The sequence below is a fragment of the Bidens hawaiensis genome, unplaced genomic scaffold (assembly GCF_021521415.1).
Source record: "Bidens hawaiensis isolate Kalapana, Puna unplaced genomic scaffold, B.hawaiensis_p1.1 tig00026616_1, whole genome shotgun sequence".
Classification (NCBI taxonomy): Eukaryota; Viridiplantae; Streptophyta; class Magnoliopsida; order Asterales; family Asteraceae; genus Bidens; species Bidens hawaiensis.
Window position 1 is genome coordinate 1 of NW_027494280.1, and position 6,174 is coordinate 6,174.

Genomic DNA, 6,174 nt, shown 5'->3' on the forward strand with positions numbered 1-6,174 from the left:
AGTATATTTAGGCTTGTCCCCGGTTTATTGGGTTTAATCTCGATTAATATCATAAGTAATTTGCATCAGGTATCCTAAGTTCAATTACAAGGATCACTGAAGGATCAACACTTATGGATTCAAGTTCCATGATATATTTTTACAAGGATCGTAGAAGGATCAATACTTATGTTAACTTAGGTCTAAATAGATCTTATGTTATGGTTTCTACTTATCTATTTACATTTACTTGGCTAAAATCTATATAAACTTTTTTTTTGTTAGGATTCAAGATCCTTAATTTATTTTTACAAGGATATTCTATCCTTAAAGCTTTTTACTCAAGAATATTTCTTAAAACTTTCAACAAAAATAAGACTATATCAAACTTACTTTGGGAATAACAAACAACATGCATATAGACAAAAGTTAAGTTGTTGTTATTAATAAGTCACCTGGACATACCCAAAATTCTTAACCCGGATTTCACCATTCAAAAGATGGACCATTCACCCGGGTTAAGCAGGTGTTACTAATAGTTTATCAAAGTGCAGGAAAATAAAAATAGGGGCATCAAAGGCTTCATCCCCACAAACAGATGATCCCTCCACCTTTGCTACCCCCGGAAATTGTCTTAAGGATCATGGATCCTTTATCCTAATTATACCATTATCGAACATCCTTAAAAACATCAGCAAAATAAAATAAAATAATGGGCTCAATCCTTGTCTATATTATCCTTCATCGCCCGCTTAAGCAGCTTCCTCATCACCAGCAGCTGCTTCCTTTCCTTCATCTGCCTCACCTGCCTCCTTTGCTCCACTTCCATCTTCCATCTCAGCATCTTCTTCGTCATCTCCTCCACCAAGTTCCACCAAAGCTTGCTTCCACTTCTCCACATTCCAAGCAGCCCTATCAAACGTAGAATCACTGGCTTCCGTAACCATCTTGATCCTAGATTGCAAAACTGACCTTGCCGCCCATATTTTGGCCTCTTCGGTTGCTTGCTTTACTTCCGGGTGATGTTGGGCTTCCGTGGTGGATAGCAGATCCTCCAAGCATTTTTTATTCTTGGTGAGCTTGGCTAGAGCCTTAACCTTCGCGGCAGCCGCAGTTCCCATTTCAGTAAGGTTATCCCCTAGTTGGCCCACGATCTTCTCGTGGTAGTCTTTGGAAGCGTTCACAGACTGTACCAGACAATTACACAAAGTTAGAAGGATTCTTGATTCATAAACACGGGATATCTGGATCAAAGATACTTACAACAATGATCATTTCAAAAGGACTCTCTAGCTCCAAAGATCTTTTCCTTTTGGCTGCTCCTGATTTGGCCAGGGTGGTCGCGGTTCTTGGTTCATAAGTGGTAGTTGCCTTTAGAGCTTCTTTCTTGACGACTTGAGGAGTTATGAGACTATCGATATCCTCCAAAGAGAACTTGCTGACAGACTTGTTAGATTTCTGAGCGCCTATAAAGCACAAGAAACAGATAATTTTTCTGTTTTATTCAATTTATTATACAAGTTTAAGGCTTACTTGACATATTGCTGGTGGAATCTGAAGAGATTTTACAAAAAGCCTCTATGAATTTGGACTGGAAGGTGCAAACTTCAGAATCCAGGCAAGGAACTTCTTTGCTTTTTCTCTTGTTCCAGATAGGTTAGCCAAGGAAGAGAAGTTATCCACTGCAGAGAATAAAAGACAAAGAAAACAATTAAAAGAATGATCAGTTATCCTAAACCGTTTCTTTCTCAAGGATCTAGGATCCTACCCTTTTTAACCCATTTCAATGGTAAATCAACCCCACCAGGGATGGAGCTTCGATTAAAAAAAAGAACTGATTCCTCCAAAGGGAACCACTCTGGGTTACTTTGGAAATCAGAATAGGCTATTGGGGTTTGGATTTCAAAATGAATCGGTTCGACCCGTGAGTGGTTAAGGTGTAAAGGTATGATAACTCCTGGACACCGAACTTGATGTTCTCTTCCTCTATCAAGGCCTAGTTTATGAGTAATTACCTCTTTTGATATACCTGTCATGTCGGAGTTCTTGAAGGCAAATGTAGATTTTCGTTGATTGAGGAAGGATACTAGATCCTCATCAATATTAGTAGGGATATTGGATCCTAGGAAAACTTTTGCGTCTGGATCCTCGGGATCCAAGAATACATCTTTCAGGTCTTGCTCTCGAGCCTTCAGTACGTTCCTAGGATGTTACTGTAGTTGTTATGCTACTGTTTGCTTAGCCACCGGTTTCATGGATGAAGAATAGTAGTTCTTAGCTTCCACTTGTTCGCTGTCTATTCTCACTACCCCCCCCCCAAGAAGATGGTAGTTTGATACATTGATGATAAGTAGATGATACAGCTTTCATTTCATGTATCCATGGCCTGCCAAGAATTACATTGCAACTAGACAAGTTATCTATAACACAAAATTTTTTAAAAGAGTTTTCTCCCTCAATGTATATAAGAAGCTTGATTTCCCCGAGTGTGTTCTTATTTTCACCACTGAAAACCAACGAGTACAGATGATCAGGGAACGATCTCTGATTGTGGGATATGCATCTTCTTGAGTACATCAGATTGAATTATGTAGCCATGATAGGAAGCATCTGCCAAGGTAGTTGGTCCACTAGAGGCAATGGTCTGCATATGGATGATGTATCCCTAATAGACCTCCAATGACCTCTGATTTTGAAGTCCCGAGGATTTTTGACTCTGCATGAAGGATCCTTGGGCAGGAAATTGAAGGATCCTTGATAAAATAATCCATAAGATCATGGTTGAAGGATAGATGATCCTTGGTGAAGGAATGAGGATCCTTGAGCTTGCTGACCCATGGATCCTGGTTGAAGGATGGATGATCCTGATTGAAAGAACGAGGATCTTTGAGCTTGATAACCCATGGATCATGGATAAAGGATGGATGATCCTTGTTGAATGAACGAGGATCCTTAAGCTTGCAGACCCACGGACCCTGGTTGAAGGATAGATGATCCTTGTTGAAGGAATGAGGATCCCTGAGCTTGCTGACCCATGGACCCTGGTTGAAGGATGGATGATCCTTGTTGAAGGAAAGAGAATCTTTGAGTTTGATGTCCCATGGATCCTGGTTGAAGGAGAGATGATCCTTGCTGAAGGAAAGAGGATCCTTGAGCTTACTGTCCCATGGACCCTGGTTGAAGGATAGATGATCCTTGCTGAAGGAACGAGGATCCTTGAGCTTGCTGACCCATGGACCCTGGTTGAAGGATAGATGATCCTTGAGCAAATTGAGCCACAAATACTAGAGTAGTGAAATTCAGCATCCTAGGCATCAAGGGAGTCTGATCCTCCACTGGCCTCTTAGACTTCTTAAGATCCTCTATCTCATATAGGATCTTTGGGTTAGTCCTGCTTTGCTGCTCCATTTACACCTTAGCCTTCGAAAACATAGCAGAAACATCATTGTTAGAATTTACTACAAGAGTGGCAGCAGTGGTCTTTGAGCTCTGGAAAACTGGAGTTTGTGTCTTGATTCCAACAGCAGTGGTCCTCGGTACTCTCGCAAGTGGAGGAGGCATTGGCAATGAAGTTCTTGATGAGAGAGAAACCAAAAAAGGCATGGTGGTTGAAGCAGGTTTGTTGAGAGGGCATTGGTAGTGATATAGGCAGAAAAGGTTGAAAATTGATAGGAAATCTTTTGGATTAAAGCACCAATTGCCCCCCAGTGGGCGCCAAATTGTTTTGGTCAAAAATCGACTAAGAATAATTTAACCAAATTTTTAAAGTGAGGTTTAGTGCTTGTATGACAATAAGATTATGAAACGATTGTAAACAATAACACAGAGATTTGTTGCAAGGAAAAGCCCTTGATCTTGGTCGGATCGCTGGCACAAAAACCTCGGGTGATGACAAATCGTCTATCACCTCTTTATTAATCAAAAAATGGTGTTACAAGGTTGGAGATTATGATCAAGTAATACAAGATTGCTAAGTGTGTGTGAGTATTGTTGTATTGATCTCTGAAATTTTTCTAATGAACGTGAAGTGTACGATATGTGACGTCTTGACCTAGTAATCATAACTCAATATAAATCTAAAAAGCGACTGAACTAAAGTCCTATTTTTATGTCACTACTCCACTAAAGCTCCTAAACATCTTTGACCACATGTTGGACCACTTGGATGGCGAAATAGTAGCTTAGACCACGTCTCCAGTCGTTATACCTGCCAATATATTAATATACAAAGAGAACAGCCGTTAGTTAGTAATAAGTAATGAGGATCCTTGATCCAGACAGAATCAGGAACACATTCTAAGGATAACTGATCCAGAACATATGCCAGGATAACGTATCCACAGTGTCAAATTTTCGTGCCCTAACAGCTACGATCTCAAAATCATAGAAAGAACATTTATTCTGGCCAGATAGATTGATGATGCGTTGGTTGATAAACTAATCAAATGGGGTAACACCGGTAGAAGAGGGAGGTTTAGTAACTTTCTTTCCCATGATATACTGTAGGAAAATAGCGAGAAAGAAAAACAAACGAAGGAATGAACGATTTACCTAAAAAAATGTTGAGAATCCGGCAAGTGAGAAGGTGTTATGATCTTGAGGAAGTTAATAAACCACAAATAGCAATGATCACGTCTTGATAACCGCTCCACATCAAATCAAGTTTTCAAACCGTCATAATGGTGGGATTTTAAATTTTGAAATATTCACAGCCACATACTATAGCTGTAAATATCGGGGACAATTATTATGGGAAGAAATTTCAAGGATCCAGGAAAGATCCTCAGAAGAATCCTCACAGTGCATCAGGATCACAGACATACAAGATCCTTAGTAACTTTCATTAATAATTATCATTATCCTTTCACTCTTGATTTGGTCTTGTGGGCAACGGTCAACAATTAATGTCTAGCTGAAGGCTAGATCAAACATTGAATATTACGAATGCTAGAGGGAGTTACAACTCGTTTATGACAAGGATATGCAATCTGTAACTGCTCCATGATCCTCGTCGGAGCATTTAATGCTCATTATTGTCAATAATTGTCATGTTATCCTTCTTGTAACTATAAATAGAAGTTGTATTGATCGTAACAGGACACGGACACATACCCATATACACACTCTTGTACTCATAGTAGCGATCGAACACTTCCACCACTTGTACTCGCCAATTCTTAATAAAATTAAGGTAGGGATAGTTTTCATCTCCTGAGGTTTTTTTTACCGGAGTTCCTTAAAGGATCGCGGGCTTTTTCCTCGCTGAAAATCGTTTTGTCACGTGCAACTTTACTTGTCATTTTGTTTACATATTCAAGCATCCTATCTCACAATCTAAGTTTGGTTACTTGATTATCCTCATGTAATTTTTTACTAAAACAATGACCCGTGTTTTAATTAGTTTTTGTATTTTTCCTTTTGTATCTTCACCATGGGGTGTGGTGGTGTAAACATGGGTCATGTTGGGACTTCTGAATTTTGTCTTTTCCTCATATGTTTGCAACATGGGCCATGTCTTTTCCTCGCTTTATTCTTTAAGGCAATAATCACCTAAAAATAGATATTATAAACAGTAGTGGTTATTTATTCTAATATTATTGTTGATATTATGCCTGTTTGAGATAATTTAGTGCTGAATAGATGTATAAATTCATATACATCAAACACCAAAAATAAAACTGATCCGAATGACTTACATGACTGTCTAAAATCTATTGTACGATCGATCGGCTTTCCTGTAAGTAAGTGGTCAATTAGCATTGTTTTGGTCAAAAATCAACTAAGGATAATGTACCCAAATTTTTTTTGTGAGGTTTAGTACTTTGAATGTTGTTAGTGAATATGAAAATGAAATATAGATGAACACAATGATTTGTTGAGAGGAAAAGCCCTTGATCTTGGTCGGATCGCCGGCACAAAAACCCCGGGTGATGACATATCGTCTATCACCACTTTATTAATCAAAAATCGAGTTACAATGGTTGGAGATAATTATCAGTAATACATGATTGCTAAGTGTGTGTGTTGCTAGAGAGAACTCTGAATAATGTTGAATTGTGTGAAGTAACAAGTGTGTGACCTAGCTGATCAATAATCTCGTTTAAAATGAAAAATAACAAATAACTAAACTTCCTATTAATCCACCACTGAGAGAACGTCATAGAGACCAAGATCTAGCCGCTAATACGATACATC